Raw genomic sequence first — 14,620 nt, 5'->3', positions numbered from 1 at the left:
GTTGCTGGGTTAGGGATGACAAGATTCCAGTCCTATTCAAATTCAAGAAACGAAGAGTTCATGTTGCAGTTTCCTGATCTGACTGATGCTAGCTAGGCACAAGCAAGCGGAGTATGCTTTCTAAATTGTGAAAGAATGGTACACCATAACTGCACTACTATTGGCTTCCAAAGATCCTAGGAAAAAGAAGCCAAAACCTGTAAGATAGTGTTATAAATTATATAGAATAAAACATAACATAAGGACAGCCAATATTTCTATCCATCACTAAATTTTTAATTTGCTAGGAAAAGCACAAGTAATATAAACTCTTTATTGTCTCATTTAAAAACTAAAAAAGAATCCTACAGGGGCTGGGGATATAGCCTAGTGGCAAGAGTGCCTGCCTTGGATACACGAGGCCCTAGGTTCGATTCCCCAGCACCACATATACAGAAAACAGCCAGAAGCGGCACTGTGGCTCAAGTGGCAGAATGCTAGCCTTGAGCGGGAAGAAGCCAGGGACAGTGCTCAGGCCCTAAGTCCAAGGCCCAGGACTGGCCAAAAAAAAAAAAAAAAAAGAATCCTACAAAAGGCCAAATGATAGTGAGAATCCCTTTGTGCTTTAACCTAAGGTGTATAAATTACTCAAATAAATTAAACACAAACATAAAATTAAACACAAAGAAAATATATCTAGAAAACCATAAAATTTAGTATTCCCAGAATCAAAATGTTACAGTAAAATGTTCCTTTCATTAGAGTAGTTTTCTTCTTTCTTGTACATGGTTGGATAGATTTCTCCAGAACTTAACTAGAAGATCATCTACATCATGATGGAACTATGCAAGCCAAAGCCAAGTTTCAACATGGAGTGAGAGGAGAGGCTGGGCTGCCCAGAGAGGAGATGACTTCATTAGGGAGAAGAGAGGCACTCTGAGCTGGTCCACACCACAGCCAAGCCGCTCAGCACATCTGCACTCACCCAGGGAGGCTGCCTGCGGAAGAGCACCAAAAATCCTATCTTTTTATTTTTAGAGGAAATGACCAAGACATAAAGTAGTCTAACTTGATCAAACCAAAGATACAATAAATCTTCACTGTAATCACTTTCTCCAACTCTTTTCCTTCCTTCTTTACAGTATGAAAAATATAGGTGTTTCTTTTTTTCCACAAAGCATTCTTCTGACTGAACTGAGAACTGAAGAGTCTTGTTTCTGAACACAAGGATGCGGTAGAGATCTTAGAATACAAAAAGCAAGGCAGGGAACAACACAGAAGTTTGCTGAAGTGGCAAAACTTACGCAGTTGCTGCTTATTTTCACTCACCACCCATGTCTCTTTATTTAGCCAGACTACAATGGGACCATAGACAAGGAACTTAAGGAAATCTTCTGCACTAATAGAACATAAAGGCACCATTAGTTCCTCAGAAGGAAGGACAGGAGAGACACAAGACAGGAAATGCAGACATTAGTGCAGGGTGAGAATACTAGACAATACCAGCATGGTTAATAAAATGGTATGAAAGTAATAAGCAGGCTTCCTATTTGTATCTTATCAGTTGAAAAAGATGTAATACTAAGAGACTACTAAGGCGGTTGAGGATATTTTCACAAATATATACAACCATATTTTAACCCAACAAACCAATATAACTCGAATATCTGTTATAACGATGCAAGTGAATAGAAGAATATACATAAAACTCAGCAAATACTCTTAATATATCTTTTGTTCAAAAACTCAGCACAATTTATGTGCATTATTTTATATATAAGGTGTTCAGGAATTCTTCAAAATGGCAAGAACAGCTTCTCACTCTCAATTAGTTTATAATGTCTGGAGAAAAAAAATTAATTCATTAATATTATCAAGGTTATAGTTTTTTTCTTCATGATGACCAATGAGCTTAAAGCAAAGCATTTTTTCTCTCATGTGCACTAGCTGGATTAATCAGAAACTCTTCTGAAAAAGCACATCATTGATTATAAATGAATCAAGTAAGAATGATAACTCAACCTATTTATTTCCTCTACTGGAAAAATATACTTTATGCCCATAGTCTTTGCATTGCATCCAAGGCATTAGCTTTATTGATGATATTTTTAATATGAAGAAGTCAGTTTCTTCATATTACTAACAATTGGTTAAGTAACATGTCCTTGGGCTTATTTAAGTGTCGGAAAGTCTTCCAGAGTTGATAAATCAAACTATCATACTATATAAAAAGGAAGAAAGAAAGAAAAAGGAAAAGAAAGGCAAAGAGAAAGGAAGGAAGGAAGGAAGGAAGGAAGGAAGGAAGGAAGGAAGGAAGAACTAAGTGAATGGAAGAATGGAAGCATTAAACATCCATCCTAGCAAGCAAAACGGTCCAGGAAATCAGTTACTCTAAGTGTCTCTGACTGTTAAATTGTACGAATTTAGAAACAAAAGAACAGAATGACTTGAAGCTAAATAATGTGATTTTCAATAGAAAATCCAATGTAAAAACTTCCCTCAGAAGAAAAGAAAATGAAACATAGTTGAGAAGATGCAACTGCCCTATCCACTGCCCATTTCTCCAACTCTGTAGGGAAATTTTGTCTTCTTCTCTAGCTGGTGGCAGCTGCCTGCAGCTGCCTCTTCCTTCCCACATCATGTGGAAGTGGCCATCTCCATGAGCATTCCCACAGCAGCACGTTCTTGGATGACGATTTGAGTGCAAGTTGTTTGGGAGGTGAGGTCACCACACATCTACAGGAGAGCATGGGATGAGGAGACTGGGAAGGGAAGGAGGTAAGTGAACAGGCATTTCAAGCAGGTGATAGAACCTCATCCCATGCCCCCACCCCCACCCCGGGCTCGGCTCCGCCCCAGGGAATAACACACAGACTATGCACACACACACACACACACACACACACACACACACACACGGACAAGGAACTAGGGAACATTCTAGGCTTAAAGATATAGAGGCTACCACTGGAAATCCTCCTACACAGAAATGGAGACTCAGGGACAATGACCAGGTGTGGATTACATTTTCCACCATTGCCAATGTTCTCACTACTACCAAGGCTAGATAGGATTGCAGGACTGGCAGTTGTGAGTTTGCTACCTTGCTTGGGTTAGAAGGTGGTGGCAAGTCACAGGTTCTGAGGAAGGAATGTAAATCCTTCTATCAGCTGCTTTGTCTGAGCCAGAGTGATCTTACTCCAACACAGGGATTATCTCTCTGGACACCTTTCACTCACCAGTATAGGAAAATCTCCATTCTGAACCTCTGCCTCTTCTCCCTCTAAAAGACCTAGTTTGACACCCTGATACCTCAACTCCCAGAAAAAGCCAGGTAGATAAGTCCTGAGAACTGTTACCCTAGGAATTAACAGTGAAGTTCAAGCCAGATGAGCACTAAATTCTCCTGATCAAGGTCTTTATGTATCTGCTCACATTATACACATACTTTCTTAGCAGCATTCCATGATACTTAATACACCCAATCATGCTTGCTCCCTTTCTCCCGTCCTTCCTTTAGGTTGCTAAAAATTACCAAACTGGGGCTGGGAATATGGCCTAGTGGCAAGAGTGCTTGCCTCGTATACGTGAGGCCCTGGGTTCGATTCCTCAGCACCACATATACAGAAAATGGCCCAAGGGGCACTGTGGCTCAAGTGGCAGAGTGCTAGCCTTGAGCAAAAAAGAAGCCAGGGACAGTGCTCAGGCCCTGAGTTCTCGGCCTAGGACTGGCAAAAAAAAAAAAAAAAAAAATTACCAAACTGCATTTTACCCACTTTTGCTCTTTCCTACACAATATAGACAGCTAAGCCAATAGGTGTTGATCTAGGTGATACAGAGACGGATAGACAGACAGACAGACAGATGCATATATATATATACATAGATTCATACACACATAAACATACACATTAAGAAAAGTGGAGTAGCTCCACATATTGAGGCGTGTCTTTTACCCTGAGAAGTTTGTTAGAGAACAGAGATGACAATATGAAAAAACATACTCTATACCTTGAGAAACATTACAAATTCAAATGCCTGAGATCATAAGGATAACATAAAGAATAAAGTAGTCTGAGATGTAAACAATAGAGATCAGCAAGGAAAGTGTCAATTAGAGAGAGCATAGCTGCTGAGTTCCAGATACTTAAGATATGAGGCTCCTGGTCCAATATTTTATATTTTAAAAGTTTTAGCAGACAAAATAAAACTAAACTATGGACTGAGTGGAGTAATGCCCATCTGAGGGATTTCAGGGTGAAACTCCAAGATGAAATGCTCCAAGGGAAGGATGATGGGCAGGAGAAAGGAAGGAGTCAAGGGAAGGATGATGGGCAGGAGAAAGGAAGGAGTCATTTCACTCCCTTATTCACTCTCTTCATTTCTTTTATGGTTTCTCCCCATCTGCCCTCCCCATTAGTAAACGCCTGTTTGAATCCTCTAGAGAACATTGTGTTCTGGAGAAGCTTAGGCAGTAGATTAGCAATGATAGGAAAATTTTAAGGCAAAGAAGGCACCAATGTATGAGTGATTCTTTTTTTTAAAATGAGGAAGGGATGAATGCTGGTGCTTCACACCTGTAATCTTAACTACTCACAAGGCTGATCTGAGGATCATAGTTCAAAGCCAGCCCAGGTAAGAAAGTCCATGAGACTCTTATCTCCAATTAACCACCAGAAAACTGGAGGTGGAATTGTGGATCAAATGGTAGAGCACATAGCCTTTAACTGAAGATCTCAGGGACAGTGCCCAGGCCCAGAGTTCAAGCCCCATGACTCACTAATTTTTTTTAAAAAATGAGGAAGGCTTTTATTGTTCCATATGAATTTCTGGAGTGCGTCCTCTATTTCATTCATGCTGGGATATTAATGGGTATTGCATTGAATTTGTAGATAGCCTTTGGAAATATTGCCATTTTGACTATATTAATCCTCCCAATCCAGGAGCATGGGAGGTTTTCCCATTTCCTTAGTTCTGCCTTAATTTCATTTTTCATGTTTTTAAAGTTCTCATCATAAAGGTCTTTCACTTCTTTGGTTAAGGTTATTCCTAGGTATTTTATGTTGTTTGAGGCTATTGCAAAAGCAGTTGCTTTCCTGATTTCAGCCTTGGTCTTCGGGTCGTTAGCATAGAGAAAGGCCGTTGATTTTTGAGGGTTTATTTTATATCCTGCTACTTTGCTAAGTTTTCGATCAGCTCTAATAGCTTGGGAGTAGAGTCTATGGGATTCTTTAAGTATAGGATCATGTCATCTGCGAAGAGAGAAAGTTTAACTTCATATTTTCCTATTTGGATCCCCTTTATGTTTTCTTCTTGCCTAATTGCTCTGGCTAGGAATTCTAGTACTATGTTGAAGAGGAGGGGAGGGAGCGGACATCCCTGTCTTGCTCGTGATTTTAAAGTGAATGGCTTTAGCTTTTCACTGTTTAGAATTATGCTTGCTGTTCATTTGTCATAGACTGCCTTTATTATATTCAGGAGTGTTCCCTGGAATCCCAATTTTTCCAGGGCTTTTATCATAAATGGGCGCTGGATTTTATCAAATGCCTTTTCCGCATCTAGAGATATAACCATGTGATTCTTTACCTTGCTCCGGTTGATGTGGTGGATTACATTAATTGACTTGTGTATATTGAACCAACTTTGCATTCCTGGGATGAATCCAGTTTGATCATGGTGTATGATTTTTAACAATCCTAAGCAGAAAAGAACAGTGGTGGAGGAATTACAATACCAAACTTTAAGCTATATTATAAAGCTATAGTAATAAGAACACCGGAACAGTCCTGAAGACCAATGGAACAGAATTGAAGACCCAGAAATGAACCAACAGAACTATGCCTACTTAATCTTTCATAAAGGAGCTAAAAATATAGGATGGAAGAAAGATAGCCTCTTTAACAAATGGTGATGGCAAAACTGGTTCAACACCTGCAACAAACTAAAACTAGATCCTTATATATCACCCTGTACCAAAATCAATTACAAATGGATCAAAGACCTCAAAATTAAAAAAGATACCCTGAAAACACTAAAAGAAGGAGTAGGAGAAACAGTTGGGCTCCTTGGCACAGGACAGAACTTCCTTAACAAAGACCCAGGAATGCTACAAATCAAAGTAAGGATGGACAAATGGGACTGCATCAAACAGCAGAGCTTCTGCAGGGCAAAGGACATAACTCTCAAGATAAACAGAAAGCCCACAGATTGGGAAAAGATCTTTACCAGCCATACAACAGACAAAGGCCTCATATCTAAAATATGTGGAGAATTAAAAAAACTAAATTCCTCCAAAACAAAACCAGAAAGAACCAACAGCTCCCTCAACAAATGGGTTAAAGACTTAAAAAGAGACTTCTCTGATGAGGACATGAGAATGGCCAAGAGACATATGAAAAAGTGCTCTACATCACTGGCCATAAAAGAAATGCAAATCAAAACAACACTGAAATTCCATCTCACCCCAGTAAGAATGTCCTTTATCAAGAAAACTAACAATAATAAATGCTGGAGGGGATGTGGCCAAAAGGGAACCCTGTTTCATTGTTGGTGGGAATGTAAACTGGTTCAGCCACTCTGGCAAGCAGTATGGAGATTCCTCAGATCCCTAAACATAGAGCTCCCCTATGACCCAGCAGCCCCACTTTTGGGAATCTACTCAAAAGACCACAAACAAGAACACACTAAAGCCACCAGCACAACAATGTTCATCGCAGCACAATTTGTCATAGCTAAAATATGGAACCATCCCAGATGCCTCTCAGTAGACAAATGGATCAGGAAAATGTGGTACATATACACAATGGAATTTTATGCCTCTATCAGAAAGAATGACATTGCCCCATTCATAAGAAAATGGAAGGACTTGGAAAAAATTATACTAAGTGAAGTGAGCCAGACCCAAAGAAACATGGACTCTATGGTCTCCCTCATAGGGAATAATTAACACAGGTTTAGGCTAGTCACTGCAGAGGATCACAAGAGCCTAATAGCTATGCCCCTATGAATGGAAATGAGTGTTATATTACTGTTGTAATTACTGTCAACATGCCATGTGAAACCTAGTGTCTATTGTTGATGATCCTCTTGTATCCCCTTCCTGTGGTTTTACCCACACTATCACTGAATCTTACCTGAGTACACTGGATACTGTATATACTGGTATTAGAACTAGGGAAGTGAAAGGGATTATTAAAATCAAGAGACAAAGGATAAAAAGACAAATGACTCCAAAAGCAATACTTGCAAAACTATTTTGTGTAAACCAACTGAACAACTCATGGGGGAGAAGGAAAGAAGGAGGGGGGACGGGGGAATGAGGAAGGAGGTAACAAACAGTACAAGAAATGTACCCAAGGCCTAACATATGAAACTGTAACCCCTCTGTACATCACTTTAGCAATAAATAAGAAAAAAAATGAGGAAGGATAAGACTAAAAGGTAGCTGGAAAGCAAGATGCTCAAGGCCGGCCCAACTTCCTCCCTTTGTGTCACCTGCCCTCACCTTATATAAGCAGCAGCCTTGAATGATCTTGAACCTTTTCTGCAGCAGCTACAAAAGCATCTTTTCCCTTAGAGTTGAGAAAACAAAATTCCTAGCAACTCAAGAGACAATAGAGATTGTATTTCCCCAAGGGGATCTTAAGGAACAATTTTGCCAATTCTGTCCTCCTCCCATAGATTCCAAACCAATATATTTCCTGTGATTTTATGTCTTGGAATCTGTGTATTCTGAGACTGAAATGAACAGTTTTCTACCAGCTGTAAATACAGACTGGTACATTAAACTGTAAATAAAATAAAAATAAAATATACATTGTGGCAGAGATAATTACATTTGGGGAGGAAAAGAAGAAGTAGAAAAGCAGGTTTCAAGAATGCATGAATCTGGGGACTATGCCAGAAACTTAATTATAATTAGGAACTGTTTCCTAAAATACCCAGAGATGCCTCATTGAGACTGAAGTTGTATGCCAGGTACAGTAGCTCATGCCTCTAATTCCAGCTACTTGGGAGGCAGAGATAGGATGATAGTGATTCAAAGTCTGTGCCAGCAAAATGTCAGAAAGATGTCATCTCAACAAATCAGGGCTTGGTAATGGTGTGTGCCTGTAATCCCCAGGACATGGCAAGTGCAGGTGGTAGGTTCAGGATCCTGGATCATCATAGACAGAAGCAGAAGATTCTACCTGAAAAAATGACTAGTGCACAGCAAACAAGGGGCATGGTTTAAGTAATGGAGCAAGAATGAGATCCTTAGTTCAAACCCCAGTACCATCAGTACCACTACCACCAACAAAATTAAAAAGACTGAATAAAGGTATGTATGGAAAAGTGGGGAGAGAATAGTGCTAACTTGGAGACAGGGGAAGAGAGGAAAACAATGAGAGGAATAGAAAAACAACGAAAAAGGTGGGTACATGTTTGACTTGCTTGAACCAGAATCTGATAAATTTTATTCAGCAAGATTAAAAAACAAAAACCTGAAAAATTACTTTCTATCCAGTCTCTGACCAAATCAATAGATCAAATTCTCCCTTCTCATTGAAATTAGTTTCATTAATCTTAGATAGATTTCATAAGTATTGATATACTTTTAAGACCTTGTTCTCTTGCTCTTTTCTAATCTTCAATCCTCTACTCTCTACCCCTCTGTCTCTTTTTCATCTCTATTAAGCTATAATTAATGAATTTAAAATGTATTTTTCATGGTATATGTTATGTTTTGGTATGTCCTATGATTTCTATGCTCGTGCTAGTTAACTTATCCACATAGTTAGGATTTTCTCTTTGAGGACATTTCAGTTTAGTATTAAGTATAGTCACTATGCTGTCCATTAGGACTCCAATCTGAGCAAGTTCATCACATAACTGAGATTCTGCACCCCCTGACCAACAGCTCCTTGTTGTCCTTATTTGCTGACTCCTTCAACTCTACTTTGATGAGTTCAGCTTCTTTAGATTCCACAGGTAAGTGAGAACATGCAGTATTTGTCTTCTATTATCTGTACTGTTATATGGCTCTATATTTATCTACTATGTCAAAGGGGCATGATTTCTGCCTTTTTAATGCTCTCCCCTCCTTCTATTTTTCTCTCTCCCTTCCTCGCTTTCTCCCTCTCTCCCTCCCTCTCCTTCTCTTTTGCCCTCCCTCTCTCTATCAACACCCCCCCCCCACACACAAACACACACAATATATATCCATTCTTAGATGGATATTTAAGTTGCTTCTGAATCGTGGCTATGGAGACTAATGTTGCAATAGGAATACATTTATCTCTTCAACACAATTTCATTTTTGGAGAGTATATGCCCAAAGTGGGATCTCGGGTTCCTATGGTAGTATCATTTTAACTTTTTTGAAGAAGTTTCCACAATGAGCACATTATATAAAGAGCTTGCACACTGCACTGTGATGTCCTCTGAATGAGCATGACATCTTAAAACACAGCCCTACTTCTCATGTCAAAGATATGCAGCCCCCTGCTCATAAACCCTGATTCCAACACCCTACAAAGATGATAAATTCTAAGGAAGAACATGAGTAGCTTCCATTATAATGCAAAATGTAATAACATTTTTGTATTCTTAAGAAGAAAAGGTGGAGTTACATTATTAGGATCAGAATTTATTGGAAATGAAAGAAAGGTAAACAAAAATAAAACTAGAGGTGTTTCTTATATTATTTTTGTGATCTCAGAGAGAGCGTATTTCTCAAATCCGATAGTCAAAGTGAAAATCTGTACTAGTGCAGTTATAAAACCTACATGTACAGGTGTTTCATTTTCATCCATTAAATACCCATAGCCCATATTTTACTTACATGTGCCAGCAAAAGTATTACAGGTCCCACATCCCTTTGCACTCATAGTTACTTGACATTTTGAAAGAGATTTGTGGTTTGAATATTGAAATAGGTACCAGTAACTACACATAGGGTCAGGGCTTAAAATTTTAACAAATATACCTGAAGACTTTTTGAAGAAAGAAAGATTAAGTACAGAATTCAAATTTTGTTTACAGAAAGTATTTTCCCAGTGGGGTTTATTTATTTAAATGGTTTTATTTCCTATGCTGAACATTGCACTTTAACTGGGAGATAGAGTTAAGTGAGGACTGAAATAATTTGTTGCTTGAGAAAGCAAGTGTACTGTATAGTTTTTATCCCTGAAATCTATCATATCAAACTTGAAGCCTTAAGAGAAAGTGGCAAGTTTTTGTATTTAGAGGAAGCAAAGCAAAACAATGCCATGAATTTGTTGCCCCATTTCTCTAAAACACATATGCCTAATATTAGAGACTATGAAGTTAGATTTTTGTCTCCACAGACCTATGACACATTCTTAAAAATAGTGTGGGTTCATAGCCTAATTCACAAAATTTTATCATTCATTGAAGTCTAATTCTTTTTCTTTGTTCAAATATGTTCCACAGGAAATCATCTTAAAAAGAAGCAATCTTCACTGATTCAATTTTCTACTCATAAGTAATGTTTGTATTGCTACAGATTAAACCATATATCACTATACATGGTGAAATTAGCAGAGGCACATTCAATTACTTTCATATTGACTCCTGGCTGTTATAACCATATTTAAACAGTGATTTGGGATCAATTATAACACCCATTTCTGGGTACATTACATTCAAAAACTTTGTAGCCAGTAGGAAATTTTAAATTGAATAGGGAAACTACAATTAGCTTTTAAAAAGAATAGTCCTCCTAATTGATTAAACTAAAAGCAAATGACCACACTGGTTTCTAGCTTTTCTTCGATCTTATCAAATCATCACATTATGTCTTTCAAGACCAAAATATTTTGAATACTGAATTATATTTGCCCCAAAGATACTATAATCTCAGATAAGCTCCAATTTCTGATTCTCTAAACATGATTATGATATTAATAAAGATAATAACAACAAAAATTAGTTGATGATCTCCTAATCTTGACAGCACATGATTGCTGTGGAAAGTAGGTGATATTACTATAGCTTCATGGGGGAAAATCTGAAGTTCAGAGGAAAAAAATGACCTCAAGTAGCCAAAATAGGACTGATTCACAGTGTTGTTTTATTTATCATACCATGTACGTCTATAGATAGTCAAGCATTTCTATTATTTTTGGAGAAGGAAAAAGGGTTGGGTGCATGAAGAGCAGAAATAAGAGTACAACAACCAATCTATGTTGCAAATGCATGCCATTCATGTGACCTATGTTGTTATGTCAGACTGAGATGCCCACTGGTTCAGACTATAAGGTTTTCCAGGAAAAGGCCAAGACTGTATTTATAAAGAGTGAGAATATTCTAAGTCCTCAGGGAGTTGTTACTGTTTCCACCAGACACCCCCCCCCCTCTATTTTTTCTGACACCCTGCATACTGCTCTGCTTCCCCTTCTTCAGAAAAGGGGAGGGCCCGGGAAGTGTGTGGCCAAATTACTTATCACATTTAAGTGACCTCAACCACTTAGTTAAGTGCTCTGTAAATCCCTATCATCCTGGACATTCTAATAAACACTTGTGTGATGATATTTTATTTTCATTTTTGATAATTTGGCTCCTTACATCATTCAGTTTTATTTGAAAACTTGGAAATAATCACCCCATTTTATTCTACCTCTCTCTCTGTTTCTCTCTCTCTCTGTGTGTCTCTGTGTGTGTCTGTCTCTCTCTCTGTGTCATTCTTCCCCCACCTGCCCCGACATTATGCTTTAAAGTAGCACAAGAGAATGGTTTCAGCCTTGGTGGTAGTCCTCAGAGATAGAAATGTTCTTGTTAAGAAGGACTTTTGTAAGAACTTTACCCATGTTCTCAGACTCCTATCAGTCCCTGAGGTAGCCATAATAAACATAAACCGAAGCTTCCAAATCGTCAGGAAATTCTGACCTGTAAAAACAAAATAATATAAAAGCTATCTTTGGGACTTTCTCCAAAATTAACGCAATGATTATAAATTGGTTCAATAATCTATTGAAGTAGAATCAGAGACTATTTAAGAAGGTAATTGAGAAATGTGTTCATGCTACTAAACACTATACACAATTTCTTGACAAAAATAAAGCAATGACTTTGTAAGAATGGAACTCTGAGAGGAAGATAAATATAAAATATCTTGTATTTGAAGACTTACATTTTCTTAATGAGTGAAAAGATATAGAAAACTAATTTTGTAATATTTCCCACAAGTGTAAAGTTTATAAGAACAAGTTTGAAAAGCACCTACTCGTTTATTAAAATAGTTTTTAGGTGGTCTTGTTACTATTTATGTACTATAAAATATATGCTAAAATGCACACATTAGTTTTATTTTACTTGTTGGGGATTCATCTTGGCCTTAAGGGGGGGAAGGGCGAAGAGAGTGCTCCCGAGACACCGCCCTTCCCCCAGCCCTGGAAGTGAGCCACACCTATCTCCTTCTGGGTCCAGAACCAGAAGGGGTAGCTTTGAGACCATCCCCCACCTTGCGCCAGCGAGCACACAGGGCGGTACTATGGGAAGTGACGTTAGCCCATGAGGGAGGTCTTTGGGAGCTGCTCTTGGACAGACAAGCTCGCCAGCCTATCGCCAGCTCATGCTCAATCCTCGTCATCACTACTATATTACTGTGAGCCCCTCCCGAATAAACCGGATTGCTCTCAGAAGCGTCTCCGAGATCCGTCTGCGCCTGGCTTCCTTGGTGGGTAAGGAGGGAGGAAAAGGGGATCTCGTTTGGCCACGTGTACCTTAGGCTAGCCCGTGTCCCTCGCTCCACCTTGGCCACCTGCTGGTCGGGTGCCCAGGGGAGAGGGTGGAAAGGGGAGCACTGATAAGGGAGTAAGCTTAGCATCCCTGCACCAGGGGAGGTAAATCTAGCCCGGCAATTTTACTGTTCCACTACTTAGAGATCCAAGCATTTAGAGCTCTTGGTCACACACACGGTGACCTGAAGCAAGTACTGCAGATAACTTCCTCAAATATATCTATTTTTGTAATTCCAGGGCTGTGAAGCCCAATGCATTGCATGGCTAAATATTCCTGTAAATTACATCAGCCCAGGGAATAATCTTTTTCCTTTTCAAAAAATTCCAACCCAAATATTTATGATTCTTTCTTTAACCACTTGTCACAAAAGGTCATTTCTCAGTGATTTCTATCTTTGAAAACATTTTGATCCTTTAGAACTGCCTTGGTCTATCTTGTTTCTTTATCCTGTTAAGGGTCTTTCTTTGCTTTCAGCTTTTTAGACAAATCAACAAATTTTCCTTCTCTTCCTTCCTTCTTCCCTTTCCTTCTTTCCTTCAGCAGTACTGGGGATGGAACTCAAGTCCTCCAGTTTTCCAGGTAAATGTCCTACTATTAGAGTCAAGAATTTTTCTTGAAGGGAACCTCCCTGCCCCTCCCCCTCCCCCACCCACAGGGCAGCCTCTCCTGCTGCTGCCCCCTGGGAGAAACCACTGTATTTCCATCATGGCATCCACTCTGTAGACCATGATGAACAGATTACATGAGGTTTTAAAACTGGGTACCCTATGGTTTTGTGCTTATTGTTTGTTTTTTGTGATGTATCCCAAATGTCAGGAACAGTGTATGACACCCAAATATTCTGAAATTTTCAATAAGAAATGAATGATGTGAATGATGGTATCTGGTTTTTACCTCTGAGATACTTTTGACTCCTTCTCAACCCTCACAACTGAGTTCAAATCATTAGAGAACCTATTATGTTTTGTCATTTGAAAATTGCTCCAGGAAATATAATAGCTTAAGCAGTAACAGGTTTCCTGGGTTGAAAAGTGGCACTTTGTCTAGATGGGATGAAGTTGATCAAAGTACATTATGTGGGTGTATGTAAGTATCACCCCAATGTACAATAATATGTGCTGAACATATCTAAAAAATAAAGCTTTACTCGTTTACTGAATATAATTAATAAGTTATTTAGTCCACATTTTCTCCAAAGAGAAATTCTCAGTCTACTTCTCTGTAAAATAGGCATTATAACAAGTTTTATTACAGAGAGTTCTTTGGAGATTGCTGGATAGAATGAACATAGAGGCTTAGTACAAGGCCCCATGTAGTAGTGGTTCCCAAAAATAATCATCAGGCTATCTCTGAACCAATTATTCTTATTTTAAAAAATTCTGAGAATAAACATTCTACTTTGTGGCTTTTTACAAACAAAAAAGGTTTAAATGATACACTTTATTAGATGTATTTCATCACAATTGGACAACTCTCTCTCTCTCTCTCTCTCCCACTTGCTTTCAGATTTATTCATAGTAACCATCAATAGTTGATTTCTTTTTACTAGTGTATATTATTCTACTGCATGGCATATGTCATAATGTGTACCCATTCATGTATCCAATCTCGTATTGATTCATAATTGGGTTGTTTTCGGTTTTCTGTTCATTGCATATAAAAGATACTATGAACATCAATATGTAAATATCTAAAAGCTGCATAGCTGAACCTTTTCCTGTCTGGCCAGTTGTCAATTGAGGACATGAAGAAAGACACACAGATCCATGGAGCATAATCAGAGTCTAGAAATAAGCCCTCAAATTCATGGTCAACTGGTGTTCAGCAAGGGTGCCAAAGTAATTTAATAGGGAAAATAATGATCTTTACAATAGATAATGATTGGACAACCAGATAC

The sequence above is a fragment of the Perognathus longimembris genome, chromosome 22, assembly GCF_023159225.1.
Source record: "Perognathus longimembris pacificus isolate PPM17 chromosome 22, ASM2315922v1, whole genome shotgun sequence".
Taxonomy (NCBI): Eukaryota; Metazoa; Chordata; class Mammalia; order Rodentia; family Heteromyidae; genus Perognathus; species Perognathus longimembris.
This window is presented reverse-complemented; position numbering follows the sequence as displayed.